The sequence below is a fragment of the Myxocyprinus asiaticus genome, chromosome 15 (genome assembly GCF_019703515.2).
Source record: "Myxocyprinus asiaticus isolate MX2 ecotype Aquarium Trade chromosome 15, UBuf_Myxa_2, whole genome shotgun sequence".
Classification (NCBI taxonomy): Eukaryota; Metazoa; Chordata; class Actinopteri; order Cypriniformes; family Catostomidae; genus Myxocyprinus; species Myxocyprinus asiaticus.
The window spans coordinates 34,197,588-34,217,639 of NC_059358.1; the positions used below are offsets into that span (position 1 = coordinate 34,197,588).

A 20,052-nucleotide genomic window follows, 5' to 3' on the forward strand; every position below is an offset into this window, starting at 1 on the left:
TGCATAGGTGGTGAAAGCTGTCACATCCAGAAAACAACTAATCGACCGTCACTCAAACGTCCGTCCGGTTGATTAACCCATGTTTGCACAAGTCTGCATCAAACTAGCATTGGTTCATCACTTTTTAATTCTATTGGATGTTCGCAAGACAGCAGATTGTCAACCTGCCTTGATTCATCACTGCTGTATGGAGCAAAATAGCATGAAGCAGAGGAAAGAGTGATGACTGAAAGGGTGGGAGTACACATCATTCATTCCCAGTCTGACACCTCTTATAGAACGGATGTTTGCACAACCCATGTTTGCACAAGTCTGCATCAAACTAGCAAGGACAAAACTTTAGATCAAAATCTACACATATTTTGACTTAGGTATTTTTTTTTTTTAAATCTACAACAGATTGGAATTAATATTTTCCACGATAGGCTATTACTGTAATATTGCCCCTAAACAACAAACAAAACAATATGACCTGTGGTTGGTCCCTTTACATGTCAGTCACATCATCTCTCCCTGTCTAAGTGGGCAGTTCTTGGTAGTGATGGGAAGTCTGAATAATTTCCGCAAACTGGTTCACTGTAAAAGTAAACAGTATACATTACTATAAAAATCATAGTACATTTACTTAATTTTAACCAAAATGTTGTTTACCATATATTTCCAAATGTTGTTAGAATTTAAAAACACAGGCATGCGCACTCGAACACAGGGCCAGCCCTAGCATTTTGGGGGCCCTAAGCAGATTTTCAAAATGGGGCCCCCTACCTCCTGGTACACCTTACCAAACACACCCAAACATCAATAACTAAGCAAGCTTAAACTGTGCAAACAAACAAGTCAATTAAAAAGTATAAAGCTTTAAAATGTAAGTTTATTAACACATGAATAACTGCTTCAGAACTACAAAAATGAAAGAATATATATATTTTTAAACCAACCAAACAAATCCGGTACAATTTGCACAGCAGTGTATTATAGTATATTCTAAAACAGTATATAATAGAACAACAAATTCAGTGCTTGTAGTATTGTGATGGAACATAAATACATCGCTGACAGCGAAACGAAAGGCACCTTTTTTTTGTGTAATGGTGCAGAGCGCAGATTTAGAGAGAGAGACTGGTCTTTTCCCTGTGCACGCATCATGATCCTCTCTCTCAGTCGGTCTGTGAGATGCCGAGCCGCTGAAGAAAGCCGTCAACAACGTGCCCTACCTAACCCTTCTCTGAGCCAGAGTGAGCCCAATCACAACGAGGACATTGCGTTTACTTTCAGTTATACTATGGTCTGTTCAAATACTTGGCTGGAATGTGTGCATTAAAACCGTTAATGCACAGGTAGTTCCACTCCGTTTTAATCACAGTTCTATATTAATGTACCTATTCTGCTGTGCTACATAATGAGACATTGAAGATCATTTTATGCCTCTGTTCAAACGACTTCCAGAAGTGAATATAGTTTCAGAGCTGGGATTAACCATCATATCACAAAAAAGCAACATCAAGTCATAAAATGCCGTCTTTAAATCAACTGTGTGAAGCGCTACAGGAAACACGGAAAAGACAACAGTGTTCGTCAGCCCCGTATTACTCACCCAAAGCACTTGTTAGGAAAGTGTGGTTTGACATTCAGCTGTTTTGCATGGAGGAGGAGAGAAGGTCAGCTAGACCTGTTGTATTCCTTGGGAGAAATAAAAGTCATATGGGTTGGGAACAACATGAGGGTGTGTTTCTTCCATGGAACACACAAAAAGAGATGTTTAGCGAAATGTTCTTGCTGCTCTTTTCAATAACAACAAAATAGATGCCAACCTGGAGCCGTCAAGCTCCAAAAATGCACCATAAAAATAGTCCATGTGACTTGTCTCTTATAGGATGCGGAAGTAGATGCAGACTTAAGATTGGTGATGTCCTTGAAGACATGCCTGCCCAAACTCCACATGCCCACATCATTCAAGGGCTGTCTAGCTTTTTATTTGTATTTATTTATTTATTTTAAAGAAAAATGAATTGTTGAGGATTTCAAACTTGTGTTAGGTGCCTTCTGTTTTAGTTTTACTAAAAAAAAATAAAGCCTTCAGATTTTATTTGAAAAGTGGGAAAATGATTGCACAAAGTTTATTCTAGTCACCATAGCTTAAAATTAAAAGTAAGATTGCTACTAACTAAGTCTTAAGTAAGATTAATAAGTTTTTGAGTACATTTACTGAAATCAACATATTTAACTAGCTTGATATTTATTACTTAATTTACTTTTAGCTGAAAATTAACTTGACTTAAAATGTACCTTTAAGTTTACTTTGCAAAAATAAGGCAGTCAGTTTCCAAATTTTTTTTTTTTTTTTTTTTTAAGTAAACTGAATTTGTTAGAATTTACAGTGTTCTTTCGAATGGTTTGTTTCAATTAACAGCTTCAAAAAACAATTCAACGTTCTTTTATGTCATCACATAAAAACGTCACTAGTGTGTAATTCTAACATCCGGCGTTGTGGTACAAATGCTTAAACACATTAAAATTGTCACAGTTATTCACCATTCTGTTCCAAGGACTCTTATTTTCATATGGTTTTTGTCCTCTGTCTTCAGTTTTCCCTAACTACATTTCCCATAATGCACTGCACTCATCACTGCCATCTGTTTCCAATCTTCCTCACCTGTCCTCCATTCCATCATTAGCACCTGTTTATAAATACACTCTAGTTTTGTCCATTCCTTTGTCAGCTCTTGAATTATGTTGTATTTTTAAAGTGTTACTTAGTTGGTAATGAATTGTGATGTTGTTACTTTGTAATGTTCCACTCCAGCGTGTTTCCTTGATTGATTCCTTGTGAGATATTTGTTCCACTCCAGCGTGTTACCTTAACTGATTCCTTGTATGCCATCTGTTCCACTCCAGTGTCTACTGTTAAAAGATTGAAAGTTATTCCTGCGTCTCCTCTCTTCCACTCCATGAACCAACATTACACAAATAAAGCCGCATAAGCACATATATCAGATTATGAAATTCTTTAAATTGAGTTTGTTTGCAGGTTGTTTACTGTCATCAGTGTTTCATTCAGTCATCCTGCACGTTGAATGCAACTCACAAATATTGATACGTTTCATTTATTACTGTTTTGCACCTAAAGCACCCAATACAGACAACAATGCAAAAACGTGAAGATGTTCTGTGTGTCCAAAACATCTAAAGAGAATAAACTAGTCTTACATCAACTCGCCCTTTTATACAGAAACCATAATCCAGCTCATAACAACTTAAAATATAATTTGCATGCTCAATTTACATCTTTAGACTGAAACGTTTTTGCATGTTTTGATAAAGTACTATTTACTAAGACTAGTAAAAAAAAATTGTAGTATGTTTCATGTATTATTAAAGAAACGTAAAGTTCACCCTCGCATTCAAACCCTCGGTACAGGCATTTCGGACATGTCCAAAAGATATGGTTCTCAGTTAAAAAGAAAACGTTTTATGCAACTGTGTAGTTTGCAGTATTCTAGCGCTCACATCCCAATGCGTGTGCTTTTTCTGGAGCTGATAATTATGTGAGATAATGCATATCTACGGTGATAACAAGTGAGCTGGGGAGCATTGTTTTTACTGCAGATACCATGCAGAGCAGATGGCATTGATGGGATAGAGGACAGATAAAAACACACAGAGAGAGAGAGAGAGAGAGAGAGAGAGAGAGAGAGAGAGAGAGAGATGGAATACAGTTTGTGTTAGCATTGCTGTGGAGGTGAATATGGAATGTGACATTGACAGTGTGGTACCCAACAAAATGAAACTAGGACAAGGTCAGCGAGGAATGGTAACAATTATCATCACTGTTAACATATCATTATGAAATACTGAAGGAAGATCTGAAGCTTCACTCATTGATTACAGAGGACAGGAGGGAATGTAGAAATGTAGGAGAGAATCTGTGTTGAGATAGGATGGTGCTGTTGCAGAAGCAGTTGTGAATTCCAGCCTTGAATTTGATATGGGTATCCAATGGAACAAAAACAAAAGGTGTATGGGGCACCACTTTGGTTGGTTGATTGTCGGCACCATGTACTTGATTATTTGAAAAGGGCTACTGGTGATAGCGGGAAGGCAAGCCAACAGGGCATTGCAGGAGTCCAGTTTGAGATGAAACGAGCCTAGACCACAATGTGCTAAATATATTCAGACAGATAGGATCTGATTGTCCTAATTTAGCAAAGCACAAATCTTTGTGACAGTGCAAGGCTGTAGCAGAGAAATCATTTGCCTTTATGATTGATATAGAAAACAAGAGCAGGCCAAGCACTGAACTCTGAGACACCTCCATGATTAGCTGATGTGATTTAGACCCCCCTCCAGGAAACCTTGATGAATCTGCCTGTGAGGTGGTCACCGATAACTGCTAACCAGGAGAACCATGTCAATCATAATGAAGTCACTCCCCATTCCTGTTCCAGACCTCATTGATAATTCAGCTCACACCATCTTTGTCTGTGGCCAGCAGCATGGCACCCATCCCTGACGGTTCATCTTTCAAAAACAAGTTTTACCCATCGAGGAGTGTGCAAATGTGCATTTTAAAGCGCAGGCTGGTGGCCCGTGGCACAGTACCTGGGTCAATACTCTTTCACGCTGCAGCTAGGCTGGGCGAGAAGGCCATTGTTGCTACTGTCACCCTGTGAGGGGCTCCAGTCTGCAGGGGTGGCCACAGCAGAGCTAATGAGCATGCCTCTGAGTCCCAGGAGTGGGAGCTCGCTGTACAAAAGTGTGTGCATGTGTTTGTGTGTGAGCGAGGGTCTACTAGCACCACTGTCCTGCTCTTTCCACTGCATTATTCATATACTCGATACACACTGCCACATTCTGCTATCCTGAGAGCACTGTGTGATGTGTATCTCAGGGAATGTCTCACTACCTCTGTCCCATCTCTGCCTCTTACCATCTCCTCGTTCACCCCTTTCGTTGTCACATACGGCTCAGAGAGCTGATTGAGACTGTAGAACAGCAGTCACACTTGTATACTTGTGGCCCTGGTGAGGGATCACCACATCAGGGGAGGCAAAATTTATAATGATGTGAATCATGTTTTGTTTTTGCCCTTTTTTGCCACTTTCCTTCGACAGGAAAGAGAAGAAAAAATAGGAAATAATGGGGAGAAGAGGAGGAAATGGGATCAAGAATTGATGCAAGCTGAACTAGTGTTGCCCACTAGAGCACCACAACCAAGTATGCTGGATTAAGTGTGCTAACTGCTAGATGACAATTGTTTTTTAAAATGCAGTATATCTGATTTTAACTAAATTTATAAATTTTTATTAAGTGGTGCTTGCCCATGCAAAAGTCCCCACTACCATCACGATGCAAGAGTGTTAAAGGTGGTTGACATGGGCTGCTAAGTGGTAGCTAAGCTGTTCTGGGTGGTCATTGGCCATTGCTTACTTGCCCAAGTCATAAGATGATATGATATCCCTAGATATGGCTTGGTTTCCTCTTTCAGTGTAATTCTATGGGATTTTCATTTTTACTTTTTTTTTAATGTGACTGTTAAAATGGTCGGTACATTATCCAAAAAACTTTAAGTAAAATAAAAATTTTACCTTTAGGGGTACAGCAGCTTGTCACTAGGCTAGCATCCTCAAAGGTACATCTGCTCTACCCTCTTTACACCTTAAGGTACTAATATGTACCCTTTAGGGACAGATAAGACACAAATACATTCCGATTGGCATGTAAAGGGTACTGTGGGTGTGCATTTCAGAGTACTGCCCTAGTGGGTGTTGTCCCACTAAAAGTAAAAAAAAAAAATTGCCCATTTTTTTTTTCTGATAGTGAAACTGTAAGTCTGATCACCTAGAAAAGTAATAACACACCTCTACAAGTCTCACAATTTAGAGTATCTCTCACATCCGTACCACAAAAGCAATAGTAATAGTGATGCCTGCCTTAGCAAGCACCACTAATCAGCGCTTTGTGCTCAGTGGAACTAATTGGTTGAAATGCAAGCCAAGGAAAGTTTAAATGAAAAGCTTAAAACTCCTACAGATTCACAAATAAAGCAGCAATATCAAAAAACAAGGGGTTATGAAGCAACAAACAGTGTCGTTTGCCTGTGAGAAGGAAGCTAATTACTCATGCTCGATGCGGATCAGAGCGGAGCAGTATTCTCTAGAGACTGAATCATTAGGTAGAATCAGACATGATAATAAAATACCACACATACAGCAACACATCAGAAGAATGCCAGGAGTGTGTGTGTGTGTGTGTGTGTGTGTGTGTGTGTGTGTGTGTAGAGAGAGAGAGAGAGAGAGAAACACCCGATAGGGTGATTTATCTCCAGTAGTCTCGGAAGGCAGACAGCAGATGAGGGTAGTAATGTGCCCAGGTCATTTCATTCCATTAGCACTGCGGTGAAGAAGCCTGTGTGCAATTAGGACAAGGACAGCAAGTCATGAATCAAAGAGGACGATTTGAAACACAAACAACAGCCATGCTTCAGTGTGCACATGGACATACACAAATCCCCATGATTGCTTTTTGTCTCATAAGTGTCTTTGGAAAACTGTAAACCAGTTTTTAAATAGTTTTTCTCATATCCCGATGGACTTGAGACAGACAAGTTTCAGTCTAAGGTCAGAAATGTACTCTATGCAAGATGACTGCGAATGCTTATGGCTACACAATTTCGATTTTATGCGTTGTTGTGCTCTGAAATGTGTTCATACTCAAACTCATAACATAACTATTTGAAGTGTCAACTATCTTCTTCTACGATCAGTTTTCTCTTTTGGATCACCTACCGTCTGCATGGACCTTAAGTGTGACCCAACTGGACCCGACAAACCGATACAGTCAAACGTTACACCCAAACCTGAAATCATTCATTCTCTTTATAATTCCTTCTCCTAACAAGTAAACAATTTGCTGTATTTTATTTAAGCATTGTAGGCAGAATTTGTTACAGTACTGTATAGTACTATGCACAGTTTCAACAAGGCACGGCAGCCCCTCAGTGCACCAGAGTAAAATGGAAAAAAACATTGGCTTACCGTTTATCAAGAGCTGAAACTTTGTTGGGTGAATCATGTGTAACAGTCACATGAAGTCCTCTTTGCAATCTGAACTACTTCAGAATGTTGAATCTATGTGGCACATGCACCAAAAAAGCTAGACACAGTGCAACGAATAAAACAAAATGCAGGTGTCTTGAGATGCGTTTATAAAAATGTATTTTTAGCCCGACATGGCGTCTAAAAAAAGCAGCGGTCCTGCATGAGACGCTAAAAAAACGGTAGCAGTGGTCAAAGACATCCATCCAACATGTGTCAACATAGAGAGACAATTGAAAAACAGTGCAGATGCAAACAACTTTTATTGCCCCTTTGAATACTGAGGTTTGCAGCCGCCAAAGTAATGCAATAACACATTTTAATGTACAAGAGAGCCATGCATTTGCAATGCATCGGCCAAGTATTCACATTTGCATTTGCATTTAGTTAAGAGAAGTTTAAGAGTGAATAACCAGCTAATAAAATTAAGAAAGGAGAAGAGATGAGAATGATGAAGCCGCCAGTGTCTTTTTGTGAGCGTACTCTCTGATCAATAGAGCAATAGCAGTCTATCTCATGCTTAGTTAAACACACATGACAGACTATACACACAAGTTCACAAGTGCTTACATACACACTGTCCTCTTTAACAGACCTCAGCTATAATAAAGGTTTTTTTATATTATTTATTTATTTTTTTTTAGATATCCCTGTAAACTCTGGGTGAAAGACAGTAGGAGACAGACAGATAAAAGCAGAGACAAAGCGCTCAAACAACAGAAGTTTTGTGATCTGACACTAATGAGGCCTATAATAGCTCTTGATGGAGGGAGAGGATTCTGGGGAGGGGGATGGAGGTGGATGATAAACGAAGAGAGAGAAGACAAAGCTTCAACACAAGCACATTAGACGCTGAAACACATACACATTACACTTACACTTCGGATGATGAAATAAGACAGTAAGAAAAAGTGTTTGATTATACAGAGAGAGAGAGAGAGCGAGAAAGAGATGGGGAGAAAGTTAATGGATGTAACACATGCAGTGGAGTGCTTCAGGTTATTCAGAATAAACATGATATGTAACCTGGCTGTCTATAGTGCTGTGTTCTGGACTGTATTCAGTGAAAATGCATCTATTTTACTATTACTGTGCTTACTCTGACCATGAACTTGGAAATGCAAACAAGTACAGTCTGATTACACTAAAGAACGTTTCTCTGCTACTCTTTGTATTAAAAGTAATCAGATATGGTATGGCTTGATATTTAAGGAGCATTTTAGGAAGTAATTTCTTCACTCTTTTGAAATAAGAGTTGATGTACTATATCGACAACTCTAATGTTCATAACACAAATCTCATTCCACCCATATAATTTACAGAAACTAAAATGCAAACACAAGTCATTCAGAAGTCACCAAAATATTTGTGTCAGAACCACGGGTTGCGTTAACTGAAAATTCTCCGTCATTTACTGATTTTTTTAAACATTGACGGAAAATTCCAAATGCTTGACTCCAAATTTTGACAGATTAAAAAGAAACATGAAAATAATTTTAACCTAGCGCATCATTTTTGACTTCACTCTTTCTCACTCTTCTGCTGTGTGTGTGCCCTGTTTATTGCCTGGTATTAAAGATGCTTTTCGGGCGATCGATAAGTGGACAGGCCATTGCCATACTTGGTAATGTCTCTTGACCACTTGTGTTGGGATTTTGAGTGTAGAGTCTCTGATTTTACGACTGCATACATCAATCGTTTTATCAGTGTGTTACAGCATGATAATAAAGTGCCAAAAAGTAAAAAACAAAACAAAAAGGCGTAAAAACGTAGCGCATCCAACTGCCAAATACTTGCATTTAATCTAGGTGCAAACATGATCTTCAGAGCAGAATTCTCAGTTATTTTAGTGTAGTTAATGTATTAACTGAGCTTCAGATGTGTGTGCTGCTCATCTGTGTCTATATCATATCTATAAGTTAATATCAGGCACACTGAAAAAGTTTTCTTCACTTGTGCATGTATGTTTGCGCTTTTTCAAATGTATTTTAGCGCAGTGGTGAAAGACAGGTATAACTTTCACCCTAGAACTCCTTGGTTTCACCACACTCGCTTGGAGTCAAAAATCAATTATGTGTCAACTGCCATGTGTATATTGTACAGGAAAAACAGAGATTTTTGAAAACACTCTTCCAAGTGGATACATTTGAAAATGCCTTATTCACGTTGTAGCATAGACTGGGAGAGTGGAGGTATTCGAGAACGACAACATATTTGTTGTCATGTGATGCAGTCATGTGATCCATTAATTCCAAATCATGTAAGATGGCGGCCCATGTTGTAGCAGCATTGTTGTGCCTGCTGTCCACTTTGATAGTGTTGTACAACCCCAATTCTGAAAAGTTGGGACAGTATGAAAAATTATAATAAAAAAAGGAGTTGTTTGTAAATTATATTCACCCTTTGCTATATTGACAGCTACACATAATATGATGTTTTACCTTGTGATTTTTTTTTTTTTTTACATTTTTTTAAATATATTTTTATGTACAGTAATTTCACATCAAATGATTGCAACACGCTCCCAAAAGTTGAGACAGTGGCAATTTAAGACTAATAACAATTTGATGAGTTGAAATAACAAGGTGATGTGAAACAGGAGATGTTAAACAGGTGAGGCAATTGTGTCATAGTACTCTATACTGTATAAGAAGCCTCCAAAAATAGCCTAGTCCTTCAAGAGCAAAGATCGTTTAAGACTTGCCAATTTGCCAACAGATGCTTCAGCAAATAATCCAGCACTTTGAGAACAATGTTCCCCAAAGACAAACTGGAAGGATTTTGGGCATTTCATGCTCTACAATGCACAATATAGTTAAAAGTTTCAAGGAATCTGGTAAAATCTTGGTGCGTAAAGGGCAAGGCGAAAACCACTTCTGAATGTGCGTGATCTCTGATCCCTCAGACTTCACTGTCTGAAAAAACGGCATTCATCAGTAATGGATATCATGAACATGGGCTTGGGATAACTTTTAGTAAACCTTTGTTAGTCAACACCATTCACCACTGCATCCACAGATGCAAGTTAAGACTTTACTGTGTAAAGCAGAAGCCTTACATCAACACTGTCCAGAAGCGCTGCTGACTTCTCTGGGCTCGGTCTCATCTTAGATGGAAAGTAGAACAGTGGAACCATGTTTTTTGGTCCGATGAGTCCACATTTCAAAAAGTTTTTGAAAAACACAGCCATTGTGTTATCCAGGCCAATGAGGAAAAGGACTATCCAAGCTGTTATTAGCATCAGGTCCAAAAGCCAGTGTCTGTATATATGGGCCAGGGGTGTGTCAGTGCCAATGGCATGGGTAACTCACACATCTGTGAGAACACCATGAATGCAGACAGACATGTACAAATTTTGGAGCAACATATACTGCCACCCAGCACCGTCTTTTCCAAGGACATCCCTGCATTTTCCAGCAGGACAACTTCAAACCACGTACTGCCTGGATTACAAGTGCATGGCTGTGTAAGCAGAGAGTGTGGGTGCTAGATTGGCCTGCCTGCAGTCCTGACCTATCTCCAATTGAGAATGTGTGGCATACTATTAAGCACACCATCCGGCAATGAAGACCCCATACAATTATGCAGCTAAAGACCTGCATAATGGATGAATGGGGGACAATTCCACTTTCTAAACTTAACAAACTTGTGTCTTCAGTGCCCAAATGCTTAATAAGTGTAATTAGAAGAAATGGTGATGTTTCACAGTGGTAAACATTTGACTATACCAAAGTTTTGGAGCGTGTTTCAATCATCTGATATGAAATTATTGTACATTTTTAAAAAAAACAATAAAATACACAAGGTAAAACATCATATTATGTGTAGTTGTGGTGCTTTCAATATACCAAAGGGTGAATATAATTTACAAATCACTCATTTTTGTTTTTATTAGCATTTTTCATACTGTCCCAACCTTTTCTGAATTGGGGTTGCACAAGATAAATGTTACTTTGTACAACCTTCACACTGCAATCCTTTAAAAGTGGATGGCAGTTTATTCAGAACAATGCCTTCATCCATAAGCACAGAGTGCTGGATAATACCAAAGTCTTTTTAGCAATCAGGTCACTAGACGGCCATTTTTGGAATGCTCCCAGGCAGCTATTTTCTATGTAAAGAAGCAGCTTACAAGTGCAGCTCCTACTGTATCTACTTGAATGGGGAAAGGCCGAAATCTCCAAAACATTTGGTCAAGACACTGGTATCATAAATTGTCATAAAAATCATTAAAAAAAAAACATCCGTTGACCGTTCCAATTTCTTGCATTCATTTTAATAGAAGTGGCCCATCTCTGCTAAATAGTCTCTGGTAATGCACACAAAAATGTAAAGAAAGCAGAAATCATGTGTCTTAATTTCTGTCATGGAGTTTATTCTTCAGCACAACTATGATAATGTTTCAGACCTCTGTGAGGGCGAAATGCTGTGCTGTTGCCTCTCTGACACAATAATACCAACAGAGACCTGTACAAATACATAATTAACTAAGAAATATTAATTACTTATATAATATATCTTTCTGTCTAATGATCATATTTGACTGTATTCAAAATCTTAACCTCAAAGCTTCTTAGTTTGTTTACTGATCCGGTTCTCAACACGAGGGACAAAACTGATCAAATCAATGAAGGGATATCAACATAACAGACACAAGCACATTTGCCAATGTGGCAAAACTTAACTTCACTGAGGTTTCCAAGGACTAATACATTTACATGACTTTCCCTATCTTTCGTGATTACTGGATACACGTAAAAAAATCACTTTATATAGATAGAATTGAACTTTATAAATGTCCATGACTTTTTAAGATTGTATTAATTCCCATGCCTTTCCCAGGCTTGGCTGATAATTTCAGGCATTCCATGACAATGAAAACCATGATTGCTTAATTGATTGGACAGAGGGATTACTAATATTGTCAAGTGAAGCTCATAGGAATCTGTGTTTATCTTTCATATGAGTGCTTGAGTGTCCATGAAGTTTCAGTTTGAGTTTGTGGCTGATCAGTGTGTGAGTGATTTGTTTGGATGAGGTCAGTCTTTTCTCTCTGGAGTCTGTCAAAGCCAACAGCTCCTCTCCAAATAACTGCAGTGTTTGAGCACAGATGAAGTCATCCGCACACTGATAACTCAGTGTTCACTGATGGCAAGGGGTACTCTGTACAGTGCCATCCATAAGTACTTCACAGTGAGACACTTTTCATAATTTTGCCTCTGTACACCACCACCACAGTGGATTTGAAATGATAATCAATGAATATGTAATTGAAGTGCAGACTGCCATTTTTAATTTGAAGGGATTTACATACAAATCGTGTGAACAGTTTAGGAACAACAGCACGTTTTATACACAGATAGTACAGCCCTAAACATATCAAAATTCATCCTGCTGCTTCTGCCAGCAGTCATATAATCAACAAATACTACTGATCCTTTTCCATTGGCAGCAATACATAATGCTACCATTACACTTCCTCTGCCATGTTTATAGATGATGTGGTATGCTTCGATCATTATGCATTCTCTTCTCTTCCTAACATTCCGGTACAGGTTCATCTTAGTTTTATCTGTCCAAAGAAAAGTGTTCCAGAATTTGGCAGGGTTTTTTTTTTTTTATATGCTTTCTGGCAGTCTAATATGGACTTCCTATTCTTGAGGCTTACCAGTGGATTGCACCTTGTGGTAAACTATCTACATTTACTATCTACAAGTCTTCTCTTGATTGTAGCCTTTGACAATGATACACCTACCTCCTGGAGAGTGTTCTTGAATTGGCTTGATGTTGTGAAGGGGTTTTTCTTCACCAAGAAAGCAATTTTGTGATCCTCCACCACAATTGTCTTCTGTGGTCATCCATGTCTTTAGTTGGAACTGAGCTCAGCAGTCTGTTCCTTATTTTTAAGAATGTACCAAATTGGTGATTTGGCCACTCTTAGGTTTCTATAATCTCTTTGATGAATTTGTTTTGTTTTCACAGCCTAATGATGGCCAGTTTTACTTGCATTGATAGCCTTTTGAACCTCATTATGAGAGTTCATAGCAACATCTTCCAAATGAAAATTCCACATTTAGGATCTGTTCAAAAACTTAGTGAGCTACCTCACTGTATGCTGCCTATATAGGCTGCTGTCTTCTATGGCAGCATCCTTACTGAAACGATGCCTCATAAGAGAGCAATTTGGAATGCTGTAAATAGGCAGCAGCTCCGTGCATCATTCAAATAGCGCTCCTCACACGCAGCGCACGAGACTCAACTCACAACTGATTTCAATACAGGTGACACGAGGGAAACGTCACTTTTGGGCCTCATGTATTCAGATAGAAGACAAAGGCAGGCCTAACACAGTCGTAAAACCTAACTCAGGCCCCCACATACCAGGTCATACATTATTACTGATAAAAATCGTGCCAAAATCAAACAAAGGGAGTCCAAAACAGACTACAAATCCCATGAAGCCTTGCTCACTAAAGGATCGAACTCCTATTGGATGAGGCACACAACAGAACGTCCCCCAACCATGACATCATCAGGAGTAGAAATACCTCTGAAATGCTTCCAGCAACTTTGCTCGCCGTGTGAAGACGCAGCTCATCACTGCTCTCAGGTGTAGCCTCGTGGCACAAGGAAGTAATGTCTGACTTGAAACTGTGGCCATACAATCTCCATCTTGCTGGATGAGTTGAGATTACTCTGTGTTCCACCGAACACTCTAACGGATCTGAAGGAGACCGCCGAGCAATCCGCATCTGCAGAAGTGAAGAGATAAAAGATTTCTCTTCCATCTTCAATCAAGTCGACATTGCTAATTTCTCCGCCAGCCCACCGAGAATCAGCAGCCATACTGCCCGCCGACAGAGCGAGGAAATGGCCTCCCGTCATCACCCGGGCCTCGAGGAACCGAGTCTGAGTTAAAGGACGGATGAACACACATTCTGCATCCTCATGCGATTCAAGTAAGAGGTTTATGTCTGGGCAGAGATAGAATATTATAGTGTGTTATTCTTGTGTTTCAAGGTTTTTGCTTGTACAGTTTACAGACCGCCATATCCGCTCATTATTAATACTCAGGGTATTAATTATCACAAATATGATTTGCTGTATTGTGGTCCAACCACAGTGGGCTGTTGTGCATTTCCGCCATCGCGGGTGGGACCGGCAAACTGAGTTTATCCATTAAAGAATCAAAGAACGCGGGACTGTTTACGAGCCGTCCACCGTGTCTCTGAGTGATAAACGAACTGCTGCTTTCTCTCCCACGATCGCGAAATCTCTCTCGTACTAACCACACACACGCACGACCCCTCACAAACATTCTGGCATACATTTTTGGCTAGTAGATAGCTTCGTGATAAAGCTCAACTTTGTCCCTAAGCTACCATTGACTGGTTTCTCTCCACTCACATTCGTGGTCATATTCCCTGGCCACAAGTCTCACGTGACATACACTCCATGAGAGTCACGTCCGCCATTTTGTGCGCGTCCCTCCTTACACACACACACACACACACACACTCTCTCACACACACCCTCATGTGTTATAGGATTATTTTGATTTCCATATCTAATCATAACACTGTTTAGTTTGTAGTTGGAAGTTGGAAGTTTATTGACTGCATTGTATTAATTATTAATTGATATTACTGCATAAATAAACTGTTATATTACAAAGAGAAGTGTTTTGGTTTGTTTTGCATACACCTGTGTCATGCTGACGGGATGTCAGTGCTCGGATTCAAGCCTTCATTGTTTTTTATCCTGAAAATCGATATTCTTCGGATGTCGATTTTCCGAAGAAAATAATCTGATATTGAGACTGTTATACTGGTTATTAGTCCCTGATTCCAGGGTGGTGCCCCATCAATGTTAATCCTTATTAATATTATATTGATTTTTGATAATTAATAATTATCTTTGATGATTGTTGAATTTGAATGATCAATAAGCTAGTGTTAATTTCAATTAATGTTTCATCGATGTTAACAATTAACGATTATTTTTGATAATTGTTGATTTAAAGGATTAAAAAAGCTAACATTGATTCTCATCAATGTTCTATTGATTTTAATAATTAATAATTATCTTTGATAATTATTAATTATTGCTAATAACCAAACCCGCTCCTAAACGTAGCACACTACATTTACTGGAGCCCCATAGGAGGTTTTAATGAGTTAGATTCAATTAATTAATTTAAATATTAATTAATAACTAAAGAAATAATTACCAATTATTTCTGATAGTAACACTGATCTAAACAACCAGTAAAGCCCTACATCACAATCCTCTAATGAGCCTAAATATGCACAATACACACACATTTTGGGTAAAATAGTCGCTTTTGTGTCATATTAAACTGTTATTTATCGATACTTTTCAGTATTGAATGGATCATAAGAATTTTATAATCTAAATTTATCTTGTTTAGTCTGCCATCTCAGATTTATTTTTCTGCCAAGCTCATCACAGTGCATTCTGGGATCACCTAGCCAGGGAAGGATATCTTAAGAGGCAGAAAAATTAAGATACACCTTTTGGAACAGCTTTCGTGTCGGGAGCACGCCTATGATGTCTTAAAATGGTGCCTCCGGAGGACACACACTAGGTTTTGGAACAGACCCTTGGAATCTGGAAACTGCTTAATTGTTTATAAATAACCTGGAAACAACCCACACCTGGCCATGAAACACCTTCTTAGTCGATCTACTTTTTTTGTCCAATTACTTTTTAATCCCTAAAAGGGGGGGGGGGTGTCTAAGGGTAATTCCTAAATCGTTGACTGAATTTGTATGTAAATCCCTTCAAATTAAAGCTGACATTCTGCACTTCAATCACATTGATTGCTTCATTTAAAATCTATTGTGGTGTCATACAGAGCCAAAATTTATGAAAAGTGTCTCACTGTCCAAATACCTATGGAGAACACTGTATAAAGTTGGGCAGTAACAGACTACATGCAATCTGGATTATGTAAAAAATCAAGGATGTGTGTGTAATCACATAACAGTTAATATCTATGGATTACATGAATACATTCTTGATTACATTACCAATCAGCCAACAGCAATAACTAGCATGTAAATTACTGATAATGATCTTACATTTTAAAAGAACTATGTGTGTGATAGAGCTAGCCAGGTAGAACGACATACATTGAAGGCAGTGCAGATCCCGTTTCACATTAAAATAACTTGATGGGGTGGGAAAGTAAATAAGCAATGCGATTTTTGCCATTCAAAAATTATATCCATTGAAAAATAGTCCACATCCAATCTTAAGAAGCACTTGGAAGGTCTTTATACAGTATACATTCTCTATACTTGCATGGAATATAAAACTACAATCAATACACCATAAATGATCAAACATTTTCAATAATTATGTATCATCTAGCCTTCTATGTACTCAAATTTATACACTGCAATGAAAGCTCACAATACAATACACAAATACACACAGGAGATTTGGTTTCTGTTTTAGATTAATGTGGCAGTGGGGGCGTGGTCAAGCATCTCTCCGGAGAGAGAGAGAAAGCGGTAAGGGCGCTTACACCTGAGTTAAATTATGTCTAACACCTGTCTCTAATTTCAGTGAGCACAGGGAGAGCGGCATAAATAGAGCCACACCGCAGGTAGACGAGAGAGAGAGCCTGGGCACCAGAGAGCCAGTTGTGAAGCCAAGAGTCTATTATTGAGTTAAGAGTTTATTTTTGTGAAATAGTTTGTGTATTTTAGAGTGAGTCATTGAACAGTGTAAGAGCCCTGAACGAGTGCATTTGCTGCAGTAAGGAGAATAAAACGCTTACCTGAACCAGGAAATCTGCTTCTCGCCGCCTCCTTACACTGAGAAGTGTTACAATTAAGTTTAGACTTTTTCACACCTAGATCATTTGAGTACTCCAAGCACTCTCAGAGCGGTTTAACGTGTATATGTGAACAACCCAAAAGATCTCAGACCCCCCCTAAAAGGACCCAAAAGCGAACCATACTCAGACCACATCAGAAGGTGGTCTGAGTATGGTTCGTTTGTGGGTCCTTTTGTGGTTCGATTGATTTGTGGGATGTGAAAACGAAGAGGTACCAGTCTGCTTTGCTTTTCGTTATGTCATAAGTACCTTGAGGCTTGCCATATAAAGTTGCATTACATAAACGCCCGTCTGCGATTTATTTGATCTAACCGTGCTTATTGTGTACTTCATATTCCAGTCACATTTTATTGTCCAAATAATGGAATTTTAAGAGAATATAGAAATACCATGATTAACATGACCGCATGTTTGTGTGTCATTTTCCGTTCTTGTCGTATAATGCGAGCATTCCAAAAGAACCGTGGACCATCCGCACTCATAGCAGAGCAGCGTGTAAAGATGAACCACTTTGAAACGCCGTGATACATGCACTGTTTGCGGAGGTTTGCTCCAAACTCCCGCGAAAATACAAATGATGATTTGGATAGTTTCACTTTAACATTTGCGTAATGTTCTTGGTTCATACATGCAGGAGGAGATGCTTGCTAAACATATTTTCTAATAAACGCAGAAACTCAAATGTTTTCCTTCATGGGAAATAAGGGCTTGTCATTTTTATCGGAGAGCCTTAACATAGTGTGTTATAGTGAACAATGTAGGACAGAAATATTACTATTGCATAATATAATATAATTGGCTGGGTTGTCTGGGTTTCATAAATAACAGTGTAAATGTAAAGTTGACCAAAAAGAGATATATTTAAGTATTTGGAAATGTTTTAACATTTAAAATGATACTTTTCATGTCATTCTATCCATGTGCAATATTTTTATTTAATAAACAATTCAATGATAATTTTTCTAAGGCCTTAAAGAAATGTTATAGTCCTATTTTATTAAAAGATTGCAAGTTAAATGAGTAAATTACTTAAGGTGAATGTGTATTAAGCATACATACACCTTAAGAAGTATGACAATTTATCATCATAATCACAATTATAAGTTTCCAAGTTATTGCTAGCCAAATTTCATCATCTTTACAGCAATGGGGTCTGAGTTCTTAAGTAGTTGTGGTGTGAACAACAAGGGTTCTGAGACCACATAAATGCTAAAAGGACCAAAAAATGGGTCCTCTTTTAAGTCCACTATGGTGATGGAGGCGTGGCTGAGCGGTGTCTGGGCAGAGTGAAGCTGGGGGAGATGAGTGGTGAATGAGCTACACATGTACTCCACACCTGTCTCGTGTTCCAGTGAGGAGTGACGGGAGTATTTAAGGAGAAGAGACAGTGGCAGACGGAGGAGAGAAATGCATGAAGCCATGTGTGTGTGTGTGTGTGTGTGTCAGCAGGCTGAAAAGCAATGCTGTTGTGTATTTGCCTTTATATTGCACTGAAAAGCATGTATTTATTTATTGGGCTGAAAAGGCGACCATGTTTGTCATACTGAAAAATATGATTAAAAGTGTCTTACGTTGAAGTGTTCACCCGGCTCCTGCTTCCTCCTTCCCAACCGAGCGAGAAAGACAGAGATTTGTCTCATCCACTTATATTGTGAACACCAAAAGCACTGAGGTCATTTGGGTAACACTTTCTATGAAGCCCATATTATAATGCGTTGTAAAGTCATAATATTGCATTTGTAATGTCTCACAATACACCTTATAATATGTTATAACTTCTCATAAATAATTGTAACCACAATTATAATGCATTATAATACTTAACTATTCATAGTTATACATTAGAGTATAATGCATTATAACACCAGCAACATCCAATTTTATCTGCAGAAGTTATAATGTATTATATAATTGTAATATATGTAATAGGTATGCTTTAAGTGACAAAAGCAACATCGTCTTATAAACATCCATAAGATATTTTAAGTGGCTATACGACATTACAACTCATGTTGGAAATAATATACATTACACATGCACAAAATACAAATAAACACCCATTCGGTGTTAATTATATTACAAAAAAACACTTGTAAAGCTACAAGGCTAAAATATTTTAAAAATATGTATGTTGATCACACATGTAGCCAATCTTCTTGAGTATAAACACACCCAATTAAAGAAATTCTATATGATTCTATACTGGACTAGTTTTTGAATCTTAATTGGGGACTTATTTTATAAATAACTTCTATTACATAAGTTTGACTTGTATTGTATGTTACAAGTTTATGTTATGGCTGTTTATAAGAAGATATTGCTTTTGTAACTTTCCTTAAAGCAGACAAAGACCACTTATAATATGATCATGTCATAAAGCCTTTTGACAGCACAGCACTTATATGATAAACTTTATTAGCTTCTGCTGTATTAAAAATTGGATGTTGCTTGTCTTATAACGCATTATACTCTTAAGTATAACTATGAACAGGGGAAGTCTTACAATGTATTATAACTGTAGTAATAAATATTTATGAGAAGTTATAACTTATTATAAGGTGTATTATGAGACATTATGAATGCAGTATAATGCATGTATAATGCCTTTACAATGCATTATAAATATGGGCTTCATAAAAAGTGTTACCGTCATTTGCAGCTGGTTCCCTTTCTGGTTCACTTTAACTGAACTGGGTTTGGTTAATTTAAAACATACTGTATGTGATACTAAAGGTGTTTGTATTTGAACCTTGCATCAAAAGTAAATGTGAATGCACTTTTGCATTTCATTAATGATGAGATTTTGATCAAAACATGTAATAAGTAATCCAAAAGTAATCAGATTAGATTACCAAAAAGTGTAACCTAAAATATTACAATTTGAGTTTAGCAGTTAATTTAGGTGAATCAATTTATAATATTTTGATGAAAGATTACGAGGACAAATTATTTTTCTTTGGAAAATGTGCACTGATGAATCTTTCCTAAAAAGACTCTGAAAGTAAGAAAGTCATTGTTGATTTCATGTTGACTTTATCAGTACAGTTCAAATCAAATAATCACATCTTGGAATTATTATGTAAATCCTCT

The 20,052-nt window shown here is 37.9% G+C and overlaps 1 protein-coding gene and 1 pseudogene across 1 annotated transcript in view; one reads left to right on the forward strand and one right to left on the reverse strand.

The window, feature by feature from the left end:
- LOC127452486 (syndecan-2-B-like) overlaps nucleotides 1–20,052 on the forward strand; it is a 662,603-nt gene that overhangs the window by 365,180 nt on the left and 277,371 nt on the right. The window lies entirely within an intron of this gene.
- Nucleotides 1–20,052, reverse strand: part of LOC127452687 (serine/threonine-protein kinase ULK4-like) — a 258,846-nt pseudogene that overhangs the window by 17,165 nt on the left and 221,629 nt on the right.